The 17521-nt window shown below is 37.6% G+C and overlaps 1 long non-coding RNA gene across 6 annotated transcripts in view; it reads right to left on the bottom strand.

The window, feature by feature from the left end:
* LOC138443485 (uncharacterized) overlaps window positions 1–17521 on the bottom strand; it is a 443619-nt gene that overhangs the window by 304624 nt on the left and 121474 nt on the right. The window lies entirely within an intron of this gene.

Here is a 17521-nt window from a genome sequence, read left to right as displayed (position 1 = left end):
ATATATATTAAATTACTTAATTGTACACTTTAAGCTGACACAATGTTATATGTTGATTATATGTTAATAAAACTGGAAAAAACAGTCATAAGGAATTTTTTTAAAAGTTAGCTCACTTTCATATTGCTTGTCTCTCCTACTGGTAAGTAGGAAATAGGACTGTTTTGTCCATGTTAGATTGCCAGTGATCTAGCCCAGTACCCAGTTTTTGGTAGATATATACTAACTCTTTGAGTGAATGTTAAATCACTGAATAATGTCTAAGGTACTTTTTTTTACCATTAAAACCTATCATTAAGACAAAGAGGAGGAAAGGGAAGAGAATGTGCCTCTGCACAACAAAAAATAAAACAAGACTAGGCAAACCACCCAGGACAAAATCTTTGGTCTATCACCTGAGTACTCTAGTATTTCCAACTCCCTCCTGAAGAAAATACCTCCTAAAGGACTGGAAACCTGTAAGGGATCTATTAGTTGTTCCATTCTAACTCACAGAACTCTTCCCCTGATGTCTCTAGTGTTTCAGAGATAGCAGCTTCATATATTTTCAACGTGGCTAAGAACCAAAACTGGGCCTGCTGGTGAATTTCTCATAGCTCCAGGCTAAACATCTTTAGTTATCTGACAGTCAATATGCATGAAAGTAATTATTTGTTTTCTAGGAGTTAGACGAACAAGATCATTCTAAATTCTTATGTTATTAATACATGGTAATGAAAGTGAAATATTAATGACTTAGTCAAGTGTATTAAGAATTTGAAGTGCTGTGCAAACTGAAAACTTGCATCTTAGAGGGGAAAAAGTTCAAATGCACCAGATGGCTTGGTGACAGCCATTTTATTTAGTGCCATCTTAGCAGATACGTTTAGTAGCCTTCAGGAAAGGCCATCAACTATGTAAAGGAGAGTGCTATACCTGACTGTCTGAGAGGGTCAGGCCCAAAGACGTCAAAAGGATGGAGCTGAACTGTGTTTCTTGCGTCTCAAAGGTGCGCTGCCCTGAGTGAGATATTAGGGCATCTGGGGTTGTCAGTGAACTGTGGTGGCAAAGTCTGGTGGTTGGTCCCACTCCCCACACCTAACTCTCATGTCTATGACTGGCCTTAGAGTAACAATCTTCATACGTGTTAAAATGTGATAAAGTACAAAGAGCCCCAGACTAGGAGTCAGCAGAACTGAGCTTGGCCAGCCTGACTACAAAGGAGCTAGTTGGCCTTGAGCAAGCAGATCACACCTTTGGGTGGAAAAATCCTTATTTCCAATATGTAAATGATGAAACCTATCTTTCTTACTCTCTGAGACTGCCAAAAAGATTTTAAAAGATAACACTTTATAATAAATGAACACACTATATAAAAGGCAGAGAGTGAAACTGTTTTTGGGGTGAATGCACTTTATCAATTCCATTACATTTTGTGTCTGGTTTATATGTCCTTATGTAAGAGGCACATCAGTCAATAATACTAGCTTCTCTTTTATAGCAAATATATACTCAAGTATTGTCTTTCTCTTCTTTTCTTTTTGATCTATATACCAATCATATAGATGCCTGTTCCATAATTCAGTATACTGAAAATTTACTCTGCCTAAACTTCAATATTCATTAAGAGTACTGAGGGAAAATGACAAGAGATATCTATATATAGATCTATCTATGGATATCCAGAGGAGAAGGCAATGGCACCCCACTCCAGTACTCTTGCCTGGAAAATCCCATGGTTGGAGGAGCCTGGTGGGCTGCAGTCCATGCGGTCGCTAAGAGTCGGACATGACTGAGCAACTTCACTTTCACTTTTCACTTTCATGCATTGGAGAAGGAATGGCAACCCACTCCAGTGTTCTTGCCTGGAGAATCCCAGGGACAGCGGAGCCTGGTGGGCTTCCTTCTATGGGGTCGTGCAGAGTCGGACACGACTGAAGCGACTTAGCAGCAGCAGCAGCAGCATGGATATCCAGATAACTATATGGATATGTTTATCTTAAATAAATAACTTCTGTCACTTTACATCTTTAAAATAAAACTAATTAATTAATATATTCACAATTTCATAATCTGATATCATAGCTAAACATCTATTAGCTATAACACCCATCCTCCATCAAGGATCTTGAATGCTGGTTTGCCCAAGAGAGAATAGAATTGGCCCTGGGCATATAATAGAGAATAGAAGGCAAAAATGACTAGAAAAATAATTTCTACTCTTTCAACAGGGAGAATGTGTCCATTCCTCGTATTTTATTTATTATGATCCTACCAACACTATACACCCTTCCCAGGAGGCATAGTGGTAAAGAGCCTGCCTGCCAATGCAGGAGATGCAGGAGACATGGGTTTGATCCCTGGGTCAGGAAAATCTGCTGGAGGAGGAAATGGCAACCTGCTCCAGTATGCTTGCTTAGGAAATCCCCTGGACAGAGGAGTCAGGCAGGCTACAGTCCATGGCGTCACAAAGAATAGGACATGACTGAGCAACTGAACATGGACAAATGTAGGCATCCACATCCTCCAAAGAGTAGGAAGCAGAGAGAAAATTATGCACTTCCCTGGTGGGTCACATGTTAAAGAATCTGCCTGTAATGCAGGAGACCCAGATTCAATCTCTGGGTTGGGAAAATCCCCTGAAGAAGGGATTGGTGACCCACTCCAGTAACCTTGCCTGGAGAATTCCATGGACAGAGGAGCCTGGTGTGCTACAGTCTGTAAGAGTTGGACATGACTGAGAAACTAACATACCCGCACTAGGGAGAAGATATCCTTTGAGACAGGAAGCATCAGCTAGCTAGAGGACTCTCTAAGAGTTAACTGAGAAGCTGAAACTCCCATGCCATTCTCCAATGGAAAACACCTGGTAGCTTAAAGAGAAAAGATTAATGTGCTTAAAGGACTGACAAAATTTCCTCATTAGCCCACACCTATCTCCTCCCAAAAATCACAAAAAACAGTTTACCACCAGGCACTAATTGTTGTTCAGTTGCTCAGTCTTGTCTGACTCTTTGCGACCCCATGGACTGCAGTATGCCAGGCATCCCTGTCCATCAACATCTCCAGAGCTCGCTCAAACTCATGTCCATTGAGTCGGTGATGCCATCCAACCATCTCATCCTCTGTCATCCCCTTCTCCTCCTGCCTGCAATCATTCCCAGCATAAAGGTCTTTTCAAATGAGTTGGTTCTTTGCATGAGGTGGCCAAAGTATCTGAGTTTCAGCTTCAGTATCAGTCATTCCAATGAATATATTCAGGACTGATTTCCTTTAGGCTTGACTGGTTGGATCTCCTTACTGTGCAGGGGACTCTCGCGGTCTTCTCCAACACCATAGTTCAAAAGCATCAGTTCTTCAGTGCTCAGCTTTCTTTATAGTCCAACTCTCACATGCATACATGACTACTGGAAAACCATAGCTTTGACTAGATGGACCTTTGTTGGCAAAGTAATGTCTCTGCTTAATGAATTTGGAGCCCCCCCAAAATAAAGTCTGTCACTGCTTCCATTGTTTCCCTATCTATTTGCCATGAAGTGATGGGACCAGATGCCATGATCTTAGTTTCCTGAATGTTGAGTTTTAACCAACTTTTTCACTCTCCTCTTTCACTTTCATCAGGAGGCTCTTTAGTTCCTTTTCACCTTCCGCCATAAGGGTGGTGTCATCTGCATACCTGAGGTTATTGATATTTCTCCCAGCAATCTTGATTCCAGCTTGTGCCTCATCCAGCCCAGAATTTCTCATGATGTACTCTTCATATAAGTTAAATAAGCAGGGTGATGATATACAGCCTTGATGTACTCCTTTCCCTATATGGAACCACTCTGCTGTTCCATGTCCAGTTCTAACTGTTGCTTCCTGACCTGCATACAGATTTCTCAAGAGGCAGGTCAGCAGGTCCAGTATTCCCATCTTTTTAAGAATTTTCCACAGTTTGTTGTGATCCACAAGTCAGAGGCTTTGGCATAGTCAATAAAGCAGAAGTAGATGTTTTTTTGGAACTCTCTTGTTTTTTTGATGATCCAGTGGATGTTGGCAATTTGGCCTCTGGTTCCTCAGCCTTTTCTAAATCCAGCTTGAGCACTTGGAAGTTCACAGTTCACGTACTGTTGAAGCCTGGCTTGGAGAATTTTGAGCATTACTTTGCTAGCATGTCAGATGAGTGCAATTGTGCAGTAGTTTGAGAATTCTTTGGCATTGCCTTTCTTTGGGGTTGGAATAAAAACTGACCTTTTCCAGTCCTATGGCCACTGTTGAGTTTTCCAAATTTCTGGCATACTGAGTGCAGCACTTTCACAGCATCATCTTTTAGGATTTGAAAGCTCAACTGGAATTCCATTACCTCCACTAGCTTTGCTCATAGTGATGCTTCCTAAGGCCCACTTGCCTTTGCATTTCAGGATGTCTGGCTCTAGGAGAGTGATCGCACCATCATAATTATCTGGGTTGTGAAGATCTTTTCTGTATAGTTCTTCTGTGTGTTCTTGCCACCTCTTCTGAATATCTTCTGCTTCTGTTAGTTCCATACCATTTCTGACCTTTATTGTGCCCATCTTACAGTGAAATGTTCCCTTGGTATCTCTAATTTTCTTGAAGAGATCTCTAGTCTTTCCCATTCTATTATTTTCCTCTATTTCTTTGCACTGATCACTGAGGAAGGCTTTCTTTTCTCTCCTTGCTATTCTTTGGAACTCTGAATTCAAATAAATATAACTTTCCTTTTCTTCTTTGCTTTTTGCTTCTCTTCTTTACACGGCTATCTGTCAGGCCTCCTCAGACAATCAATCATTTTGCTTTTTTTGCATTTCATTTTCTTGGATATGGTCTTGATCCCTGCTTCCTGTACAATTTCACAAACGTCCGTCCACACTTCTTCAGGCACTCTGTCTAACAGATCTAATCCTTTGAATCTGTTTGTACTTCCACTGTATAATCCTAAGGGATTTGATTTAGGTCATACATGAATGGTCTAGTGGTTTTCCCTACTTTCTTCAATTTAAGTCCGAATTTGGCAATAAGGAGTTCATGATCTGAGCCACAGTCAGGTCCCAGTCCTGTTTTTGCTGTCTGTATAGAGCTTCTCCATCTTTAGCTGCAAAGAATATAATCAATCTGATTTTGGTATTGACCATCTGGTGATGTCCATGTGTAGCATCTTCTCTTGTGTTGTTGGAAGAGGCTGTTTGCTATGACCAGTGTGTTCTCTTGGCAAAACTCTATTAGCCTTTGCCCTGCTTCATTCTGTACTCTAAGGCCAAATTTGCCTGTTACTCTAGGTATTTCTTGACTTCCTACTTTGCATTCCAGTCCCCAACACAATGTTGTCCACTGGAGAAGGGAATGGCAAGCCACTTCAGTATTCTTACCTTGAGAACCTCATGAGCAGTACATAAAGGCATAATGATAGGACACTGAAAGATGAACACCTAGGTCAGTAGGTGCCCAATATGTTCCTGGAGACCAGTGGAGAAATAACTCCAGAAAGCAAAAGCAAAAACAACACCCAGTTCTGGATGTGACTGGTGATAGAAGCAAAGCCCAATGCTGTAAAGAGCAATATTGCATAGGAACTTGGAATGTTAGTTCCATGAGTCAAGGCAAATTGGAAGTGGTCAAACAGGAGATAGCAAGAGTGAACATCAACATTTTAGGAATCAGTGAACTAAAATGAACTGGAATGGGTGAATTTAACTCAGACAACCATTATATCTACTACTGTGGACAAGAATCCCTTAGAAGAAATGGCCTAGCCATTATAGTCAACAAGAGTCCAAAATGCAGTACTTGGATGCAACCTCAAAAATGATTTCTCAGAAATGATTTCAGAATGATTTCTCTTCGTTTCCAAGGCAAATCATTCAAAATCGTAGTAATCCAAGTCTATGCCCCAATTAGTAATCCTGAAGAAGCTGAAGAACTGTTCAAAATGTAGAAATTCTGATAATTCAACAGCAATTAATCTCCTTTTTGCCAAATTCTGCTTCTAACTCTATATGTGTATCTTAGATATTTCTGGATTTTATCACTAGTTACTTCCTCTTGGTCTGCCCTAATGATTTCTCTTAGTAACCACCCTGAATTTCCTTATTAATCAATTCAATGAATATTTACTGAAAGTTTGCCATATACCTATCACTGGTCTTCACCCTGAAAAAGTTATACATAAAACATAAAATCTCTATTCTCCAGTATCATATAATTTAGTCAAGGTTAGTATCATTCAGGGCTTCCCTGATGGCTCAGAGGTTAAAGCATATGCCTGCATTGCAGGAGACCTGGGTTTGATCCCTGGGTCGGGAAGATCCCCTGGAGAAGGAAATGGCAACCCACTTCAGTATTCTTGCCTGGAGAATCCCGTGGATGGAGGGGCCTGGTGGGCTACAGTCCACAGGGTCGCAAAGAGTCAGACACGCCTGAGCGACTTCACTTTCTTTTCACTTTTCAGTATCATTCAAACATCTTTAATCTACTCTTAAGGATTGTGTAACTGAGTCAGGGTTAATGTCATTTAAACATTTTTAATGATCTGATCATTAAAATACACACAATCATTATTCTAATAGTCAGGATAGCATTGCCTGTGTTTCGGTAACAGATAAACCCCCAAACTTTGGCGACTTAATAATGTAAATGTATTTCTCATTCATGCTACAATCAGATACAAGTTGTGCAGCTATTCTTTGCTGGTCTCTACAAGTGGGAACTCAGCACTTGTTTGCTTCCAACTTAAAACTCTGCCATCTCAAAGTCTTTCAATTCCAGTTGCAGAGATTTAATGTGCCTCTTACTCTATCCTGGGCTTCCCTGGTGGCTCAGATGGTAAAGAATCTGCCTGCAATGTGGGAGACCTGTTTCAATCCTTGGTTGGGAAGATCTCCTGAAGAAAGGAATGGAGTACACTCCAGTATTCTTGCCCGGAGAATTCCATGGATAGAGGAGCTGCCTGGTGGACTACAGTCCATGGGGTCACAAAAAGTCAGAGACAACTGAGCAATTAACACTTTTACTTTGTTTCACTTTCACTCTCTCCTGCCTCCAACAAGAATGACATTACTTCTCATATTCTAGCAGTGAGAATCAGTACCCCACCCAAATGCATGGGAACTGGGAAATACTGAGGAGCAAATGAATTTTTGGTAAATACAAACATTCCCTGATAGTCTTCTAAGAAATAAATGAATAAGTCCTAGAATATCATACTACTTCATTTTCTCTCTTTTTAAACTGATCACTGCCACAATTCTAGTTACCATCCATCATCATATATTTGACCTTCTTCAACCATTTCCACCCACCCACCAATCCCCTTCCCTAATGGTAACCATTAATCTGATCTCTGTATTTATTAGTTTGTTCTTCCTTTATTTTGCATGTTCATTTATTTTGTGTTTTTACATTTCTGACTTATTTCAGTTAGCATAATACCCTCAAGGTCTATCCATTTTGTCACAAATGACAATATTTCATTCTTTTTATAGCTAATTTTCTACTGTGTGTGTATATATATATATATGCCACAATTTCTTTATTCATTCATCCATTGATGGACACTTAAGTTGTTTCCATATATTGACTACTATAAATAAAGCTGCAATGAAAAAAGGGGGCATTTATCTTTTCAAATTGGTGTTTTTGCTTCTTCAGTTAAGTACCTAAAAGTGTAATAGCTGGATGATATGATAGTTTTAGTCTATATTTTTTGAGGATACTCCATACAGTTTTCCATAAGTAGCTGTACCAATTTACAGATCCACAGCATATAAAAGGTCCCTTTTCTCCATCTCCTATCCAACATTTGTTATTTCTTATCTTTTTTATTATAGTCATAAAATGGTGTGAGGTGATATCTCATTGTGTTTCATTTACATCTTCTTAATAATTAGTGATGTTGAATATCTTTTCATGTGCCTGCTGGCCACTTGAATGTTTTCTTGCAAAAATGTCTATTCAGATTCTCTGCCCATTTTTCAATTTAGCCATTCATTTCTTTGATGTTGAGTTGTAAGTTCGTTGTTTATTTCGGATATTAATTCCTTATAGATTATATCATTTGCAAATATCTACTGCCATTCAGTAATCTGCCTTTTTGCTTTGTTGATAGTTTCCTTTTTAGTGTGATGTGATTCCATTTGTTTGTGCCTTTGTTTCCTTGACTGAGAAGGCATATCCAAAAAACTATTGCCAAGACTACTGTCAAAGAGCAAACTATCTATGTTTTCTTCTAGCAGTTTTGTAGTTTCAAGTCTTACAGTTAAGTTTAATCCATTTTGTGTTTATTTTTGTATATGATGTGACACAGTAGTCCAGTTTGATCCTTTTGCATGAAGTTGTTCAGTTTTCCTAATACCATCTATTGAAGAGGTTGTCTTTTCCTCATTGTATATTCTCACTTCCTTCAGTTCAGTTCAGTTCAATTCAGTCGTTCAGTCATGTCCGACTCTTTGCTTCCATATCATAGATTAATTGACCGTATAAGTATGGGTTTATTTCTGAGTTGTCTATTCTGTTCCATTTATCTTTGTGTCTAATTATGTGCCAGTTCCATACTGTTTTTATCAATGCAGCTTTGTAGTATAGTCTGAATTCAGGGGTGTGATAATTCCAGCCTTGTTCTTCTTTCTCAAGATGTTTTGTGTTTCATACAAATTTTAAAATTATTTCTCTTAGTTCTGTGAAATATGTCATTAGAATTTTCATAGGGATTGTATTGACTCTGTAATTGCTTTGCACAATTTGGAAATTTTAATAATGTTAATTCTTCCAATCCATAGACATGGAGTATCTTTCCATTCATTTATGTCTTCTTCAATGTCTTTCATCAGTGTATTATAGTTTATAGTATACAGGTATTTCACCTCCATAGGTTTCCCTGGTAGCTCAGACCATAAAAAATCCGCCTGCAATGTAGGAGACCCAGGTTTGATCCCTGGGCTGGGAGGGTCCCCTAGAGTAGGAAATGGCAACTCATTCCATTATTCTTGTCTGGAAAATTCCATGGACAGAGGAGCCTGGTGGGTTACAGTCCATGGAGTTTCAAAGAGTAGGACATGACTCAGTGACTAACACACATTTTTTTTTTCACTTCCATGGTTAAGTTTGTTCCAAGGTATTTGATTCTTTGCAGTGCAATTATAAATTGGATTATTTTCTTATTCTCACTTTCTGATAGTTCATTATTAGTGTATAGAAATGCCAAAGATTCCTGTATATTGATTTTGTATCCTGTGACTTTACTGAATTTATTAATTAGTTCTAACAGTTTTTGTGGCGTCTTTATGGTTCTATCTATATAGTATAAAGTCATCTACAAACAGTGACAGCTTTGCTACTTCCTTTCCAATTTGGATTCCTTTTATTCTTTCTTCTTGACCAATTGTGGTGCTTAGGACTTCCAATACTGTGTTGAATGAAGGTGGAAAGAGCAGGCATTTTTGTCTTGTTCCTGATCTTACAGGAAAAGCTTTCAGCGTTTCACTGTTGAGTATTATGTTTGCCATGGATTTGTCATATATAGTCTTTACCATGTTGAGGTAGAAGGAAATGGCAACATGCTCCAGTATTCTTGCCTACAGAATTCCATGGACAGGGGACCCTAGGGGGCTACAGTCCATGGCGTCACAAAGAGTTGGATACAGCTGAATGACTAATATACAAATTCCTTCTATACCCTTTTTGTTGAGAGTTTTCTTTTTTTTATCATAAATGAATGGTGAACCTTATAAAATTCTTTTTCTGCATCTATTCAGATGATAATGTGACTTTTGTCCTTCATTTTGCTAATGCTATGTACAATATTGATTGATTTCAGATGTTGAACCATTCTTGAATTACTGGAGTAAATTCCACTTGATCATGGTATATGATCATTTCAGTGTATTCCTAGATTTTGGTTTGTTAATATTTTGTTGAGGATTTTTGCACCTGTGTTCATCAAGTGTATTGCCCTGTAATGTACTACTTCATATTTTACAATGTAGAATATTAATGTCCACATATAGGCTGATTCCTAACACAGTGTCTGATACATAGCAGACACTCAATATGTTTTTGAGAAATAGAGCAAAGAATAAATGATAGTAGTGGAACTAATGATTTATACAAATATAAAAAAACATATAAATGAAAAGTTACTTTAAAATACAAAAAACAAAACACTATACCACTTTATATTGCCCATAACTGATAAGTAAGTTACATAGATAATAAGCGCTTAAGAGATGGAAGCAACCACCTTGAAACAATTAAAATTTGAACAGTGAAGAAAGTTATGCCTGAGAGAGACTTTTGTGATCAAAGATATACACGTAGATAAACAAGAAGAGTGTTTGAGAACACCCGAGGTCAAATAATCTGGTAAGATGAGATCAGTGTAGGAAAGTTACTGTGAGAGAAGTTTGGAGCAGAAGATCAGAAATTTAAGCTTAAATGACTATTTGCTACCTATAAGATAAAAGTTTTGAACAAAGAGTATCAACCTAGAAATCCAAAGGTAATTCTGGCTCCTGATGCTGTCCTCAGGCCTATTCTAGATATAGATCTTAAATCTAATAGATCTTAAATGAAAGTCTTATCTCAAAATAAATCAGGAGGGTAAGTACAAAGCATAAATTCTTGCATCAAACCACTGTAAAATAACTGTCCCAACATTATGGCAACGTCAAACTATATGGATTAAAAGGTATAGAGTTTGAAATTAGTATAGCAAACTTTGGCCAATCTTGTGACCCGTGGGCATCTATGAATGAGAAATAACTCAAAGTTATGAAATGAGCTTAGAATTGGTTGGGTGCATTAGTCAACAGGATATTGTCTAATTATTTAGAAAAATAATTTATACATATTTATAGCATAAATGATTATATTGAAAACATTTCTTTTGGGAGGGACTCTTGTAGGTGTTTTTGTGGTTCTCTTTGAAAGCTTATTTTGTTTTGTTTTGTTTAAAATAAAAGCCAAATTTACAAGAAAATTGAGCCATGGGAGTGGTTGTTTTAATTTACAGACATTTAGCAACTAACCTTTAAACATTTTTTCCTGCTATATTTAAATATGGTTCTATGTTTAAATAGTTCACTTAAAGACTCTAAAAGTAACTTGCAAAGCACTTGGTTGCAAAGTTTATCCCTGGCAATACTGTTCAGTTTTATATGTAACTAACCCTAAAGCAAATCAGTACTTTATTGGGAGTCTAGGGGTTTACTTTGGATACTTACAACCAAGCTACATTATATTGAGTGCCATGAAGCTACTTATTTTACCAAAGGAAAAAGGAAACATTAACTATTCTTTTCAATAAGAAGAATATGACAAAATGTATTTGAGTAACAAAGGAACCAATGCCAGGACTGAATCCATTTCACCAATAAGCTGTCCATAATCTAGACCAGTGGTTTTCAAACTGTGGGATGTCATCCAATTGGTGAGCCATGATATCAGTTTAGTGGGTCATAGGTTGTGTTTTTTTTCTCATTGTTGAGAAAAGGAAAAGAATAGATTCAAATATAACTCAAGTATAAAGTCAGAAATTTATGAAAATTTTGTGTTAGTTATGTGTGTATGTGTATATTGGAATACAATATAAAGTTATTTGTTACTGTAGGTCAGGATCAAAAGTTTAAAAATAACCGACAGGCAGGCACTGTAAAGAACATGCATAATTTTAAAGTCACGTCAAAATAAGAAAGTGGCTATTAGCATTCATTGTGATCATAGCATGAAATCACATTCACAAAAACTCATTTCTTCTTAAGGATATATCAATATTAGATATTGAGAGTATCTTAGTATTTTCTAACCATTTTCACAGAAACATTTCTAACTTAATTGTAGTACGTTTATTCCTTCTTGACAGAGAGGAAACAAAATTGGGATTAACTGGCTCTGCTTCATCTATTATCCTCCCATTTGCTCCTAGCCAAAGATCAATGCCTCTCTAGTTTTTCTTGTTCTGAGCATAACTGAAACTAGACTCTTTGGTCACGAGTATTCTCACCTGACTCCACTCCCTCTGCCTTTAATTTCCCTATCTCATTCTAATTTTTAAAACAAAAATAAGTTTGTTCTAATTGATTTGTGCCAAACTCTATATTGATCGTGAGTCATGTAATTTTTTTGGCTAATGATTGTTGGAAAGATGGCTTCATTTGAGATCTATGCAGTAACAGTAAATATTTAGCTGTCTTTTCTTTTCCTTTCTGTCATTTACAATTTTATACCAGCAGTTTGTTTCACTTATTGCTAACCATCTAATTTAGGTTCCTTTGTGAAGCAGCCTTGAATATAACCTCCCCAACATTTTATTTTCCCTTAGCTGTATCTTACCCTCACTGTTAGAACAAATCTTTTACTGTACCAGTATTGCTTTATTCTCCACTGACCTCTGGTCTAATTAATTTTTCAAATGTGAACTCCCTCTTAGTTCTTGAAGAATGTTTTTGGCCTTTTGGTAGGTAAATCCTTAATTTTCTCCTGCTTCAGTTGACCTTTCTCCTTGGTATCCATGCATGAATCTTTATTCTTCAATTGAATTTGAGCACTGAAGCCCTGTAGCTATTCCCTGCACAACAGTCCCTTCAAATTTCAGTATAGACTATACAGTTTTTCTCTTGAGATTCTCTGCTGACATCTTTGCTTCCAAAAATGGTGATCTAGCTTAAGTAGGCCTTTTATGAAGGTAGTTTTCTCTATTTCTTGAAATATTAGGTACTTTCCCTGAAATTATTTTACTTTTTACAAAGTAATGAGGAAAAGAGTCACTGTGAAACAAGCATGGGTTCTCTCAATAATAAATTGTAGGGTGATTTATTCTAATTTGATGAATTTTGGAATTAGTACTTTCTCCTTTACATAAAACAAGCAATGCTAAAGATTCAGAAGGTCTGTTCTGCCTTTCCTTCTCCCGCACAGCAGCATATTGCTCTCTTTTCCATTGGTCACTGGGACATGCCACATAACACTGCAATGGCCATGTCTGCAAAGGGGTCAAAGACATTGCAGCACAGAATCAATCACTACCAGCTTAGCAAAAGCAATCCAAAGTAGATTGTTTAACTCTCACTTTTAACTGTTTTAAACCAAACTGTTTAACTCTCTTTTTCCCCTCTTCCTGAATGAATTCTCTTTCCCCTTTGCCTGCGTGCCATTTCCTCAAACCCAAAATTCTCATGTGCCTAAGATCACTCTGAATATGGCAGAAGATAAATCTGATTACCTAACATGTATTAATATGTTACTACCTTAACAGAGTTGCTTCTCATAAGAGAACTTGCTTAAGGAAGGTAATATTTAACTCAAATATATTACTTGCATTGGGAAATTCAGGCTCCCTTAAACGTGTTTCAGAAGAACTGGAAGCAAGGTGACTGGCAATTGCACCTACACGTGATTGATTTTTGCATCTTCATATATAGGTTTAACTCAGGGCCCAGTTTGTAAAAGGCCTTGTTTCACTTTATCTATACAGAGACATTCATCTTCTAAGGAGTTCACATCACCTGTCAGGGAAAGGCAGCCCATTTCCCATTACTCATTACTTCTGTAAAACTAAAAGCAGAGTCCTGTTTCAATCCATTGTCTATGGAATGTAGACAGTAATCAACTACAGAGAACTGACTGAGATAGTTCTCAGTTATCAACTCTGCCACATTTTGGTTGTCAATAAATTTAGAAAGATACCCAAAAATAGAAGGTGTATGAATTCCAGGTAGAATATAATATACATTTATAAGATTTTTGCAAAAACCTTGCCCTATGCACATACTAAGAGCTGAATTTACATGTTCTTTAGCCTAATAGAAAATGGTATCTGAAGAGCCTCAGAAAATAATAGTTTTCAATTCTGGTTGGACCCCAGGTGCTAGCTCTACCACACCACTATGTTTCTTTAATAGAAAGTTATAAGTTTCCAGAATTCACAGAAGTCAGGCTGGCTTCTATCCAGGACAAGAGTGTAGAGAAGAGGTAATCAATATGCCCTAGCCTATCTTACAAGGTTTATTTTAAAGATTACTTTGAGTTATGGTAAGGTCTTTGTGAAATAGATCATCCTTACAGAGTAAAGCAGATCCATGGAAGTATCCTGGATGGGTCTTCAGGGAACCACAGCAAAATGTCAAAAAGCCCTCGAAATCTCTTTTATTTTATGAGGAGTGGAGGATCAATAGTAGTGATTGGTAGAGCCCAGTTGATGAAAAGGTCCATAACTTGGGAGGATGCTTCCAGCTGTGATTGGCAGACAGACCAGGTTGCAGCTTAGAGGCAAGAATTAAAGTTGCATAAGCAGCATGTGCTAAGTCCAAACACTGGTAATCTAGAAATAGCCTTGTCAGAAAAGCCATGCTAGAGAGAATTACAGAAATCAATTTTGGTTGCAAGCAAAGCCTTGTTTAAAACTTCAACTTGCTATATACTAACAACTATGAGAGATTCTTCCATTCAAGAAAATTGGAGGTAAATGCTTTGGGATGCTACTGTGTGACTGATATGGTTGAGTTCCAGGAGAGAATTGTGTTGTCTTTATAATGAGGTTTCGTAAACCTCCACCTACTGCTCTACCATAGTAATAGTTTTTATTATCACTCAAAATATTATTTATGATTGAAATAAAAATCCTTATGAGTGTCTTTACAAATTAAAGTGCTTACATCTGTAAATAGTTGCAATCAGTTTACTTCAATATTAATTCATTTGCTCAGAATTAGAGTCCTCTTTCTAAGTCAATCAGAGTTTATGATAGATGAGAGTAAATTCTGTGACAACTGGAAAATTTAAGTAACATAGCGATTATAATAGATCTGCTTTTGGTAGTGATGAGAGAACTAGATGGAAGCTACTGACAGTCCATTTGGCCCATGAATCTAATCAGATAAAACACATACAAAACTAGTTTTGGGCTTCCCTTGTAGCTCCATCAGTAAAGAATCTGCCTGCAATGCAGAAGACCTGGGTTCAATCCCTGGGTTGGGAAGATCCCCTGGAGAAGGGAATGGCAACCCACTCCAGTATTCTTGCCTGGAGAATCCCATGGACAGAGGAGCCTGGCAGGCCACAGTCCATGGGGCTGCAAGAGTCAGACACAATTTAGTGACTAAACAATGAAAGGTAACTGACTAAAGTAACTCCTCATAAGCTTTGGATTCTGAGGGAAATTTCTTGACTCTACTGTTTTCACTCACTACATCTCCTCCCTGCCTGCAGTGCTTATTCTTATCACTCAATTTATAAGCCTTTCCCTTGATCCTGCAACTCATTCTAAATATGGGACCAATTCATAGCCAGTCTGCCTTGAGTTCTTCTACATATTCAATGTATCCACTTAATTCCATTGTAATCTGGCCTTTATGCCCAAATTCCATGGCAACTAAATTTCTCCAATGCTATTCATAGTTTCTTCTATGCCACGCTCTCAAATTCTGTATGAAATTTAATGTTTTGATTACCTGCTTCTTGTTTAAAAATTTGTTTCATTTCACCTCTATGCTTGCTCTTTCTCTGTTTCTCATTTAATAGTTCTAGAGGTCTCCCTTCTCTTCCCATGCCCCAGCTGTCATTCAAGTTTCTGTCTTTGATCCTATGCTAACTGCCCTCTGCTTTCTCTTCTTCACAGAGTTCTTGAGGCTTCAACCATCACTTTTGTCTTCCAAATATTACATGCCAGGTAATACTTCTCTTGTATCTCTGCTAACTAATCTTCAAAAACTATTTTGTTCATGTTGCTCTCAATTTTAAGAGCAACGAAGATGCCTGAATTCTGAGACCCAACCTCCACACTTGACCTCTTCCATGAAGCATGTCATAGCCTATTCTATTTCAACAATAATGTTGCCTTAATGAAGCTTTTCAACCACTTTTCTATTTCACACAATCTAGAGTGTACCTTCCACTGCCTTTTATTATCTAATCTAACTAGATCATTAGTCTTAAAAGATATCATATTATATGATTCAATTCATATGACATTTTCAAAAAGGCAAAGCTGTAGTGACAGTGGACAGATGAGTGACTGCTAAGGAAGGCAGAGGATGTGACTATAAAGGGACACAGAGGGCTGTTGGTGATGATGAACTGTTCTGTTTCCTAAGAATAGTGGTTGTTACATAAATCTATCCATGTGTTAAAATTCATAGAACTTTATACCAAAAAAAACCATCAATTTTACTGCATGATCATGTGAAAAATAAAACTTTAAAAAGACTTAGGGATATGAGTGACACTTCATCTCTTTTTTATTTTGAAAGCTTCAGAATAGAAGAGCTAAGAGTACAGCTGGTCTGTGTAGATAAAGCTTACAAATATCAGACTTACCTTCTGGGTTATGCATGGACACTTGTGGACTGGTCATACATATGAAGAGGAAACAAAGTAAATTAAAGTTTTACGGTAAGTATCACTCAGCCATGTAGGAAAGAGGCAAAAGGTAAGCCTCCCAAAATACTTTACCATGGATTATAGCTCCGAGTGAATGTGACAGTAAAAACCTAAAGGCTAAGACATAGGCACCAAATATCAACTCTGAGGGTAATCAAACTTACAAGGCATGTAGGTCTCAATTCTTTGTCTTAACCCTAGGTTAATAATAACTAGTGAAGAGTCCAATTTCATCCAGATTCCATAGTGTCTCTGTGTTTTCATTTCCTATCTTGATGCAAACAATTATATTTTTCTACAACCAAAGAACAAATAGGACCTGTTTCACAATTTATGCAGCTACTCAGAATGTATTTTTGACAACATTACTAAGTTTCTGAATTTTAATTTTTCTCTCAAAATTTGGGATGCAGTGATGGCAACAAGGGGGAATATATCATCTGTGACTCCTTCTGATGCTACATTCATGGCTAGCTGCTTTGACTCTGGATGAGTCTTATAAAAACTCTCATTCTTTGGAAAGATTTTCCTAGTCTCATAATCTTCATCAATCAAAAGTTACCACCAGAGGGACTATGCCTTCTTTGCAAGCAGCTAAGACTTCCACACAGTTTGTTAAGCAGAGCTCTTGTCTCAGGGCATGATTAGTATATCTTAAAGCTAGAGACAGTCTCCTTTGCTAAGGTTATCTACAACAATTTCTTTTATTGTCACTTATAGCAGGAGACCTTCTAATTGAAACGTAAGCAGCACTCTAAGTGCCTTGGTACTCTCAATACTGCCAGTGATCTCTTTAGAGGCCTTGAAGCGCTGCTCCTTTAGGAAGACTGGATCAAGCATAGAGTTCATATAACATCTACTGCAATGGCCCCAGGTTCTCTGTGGGACATTTCAGATATGAAGTGATGGATATTTGCCTCTCCTGAAGCATCTCATCCAAGTGAGCTCTTCACGGTTCACATGCTTTCTTTTCTGGAGTAAAAAAAGGACTTGAGCATAAACTCCTTTAATAGACAGTAGGTTCGATAGAGGAGAGCTCTGAAACCTGTAGAATACCTCATCCCAGTGCTTTGGGTTGGATCCCCATGATGTCAAAGAGTGTGAAGAAGACCCAGTATATCATTACTACCTCTCCCCCTAATTAAAGCACTATTGCAACATTCATATGGGTGCT

This window comes from Ovis canadensis, chromosome 7 (genome assembly GCF_042477335.2).
Source record: "Ovis canadensis isolate MfBH-ARS-UI-01 breed Bighorn chromosome 7, ARS-UI_OviCan_v2, whole genome shotgun sequence".
In the NCBI taxonomy this organism is placed as follows: Eukaryota; Metazoa; Chordata; class Mammalia; order Artiodactyla; family Bovidae; genus Ovis; species Ovis canadensis.
This window is presented reverse-complemented; position numbering and strand designations above follow the sequence as displayed.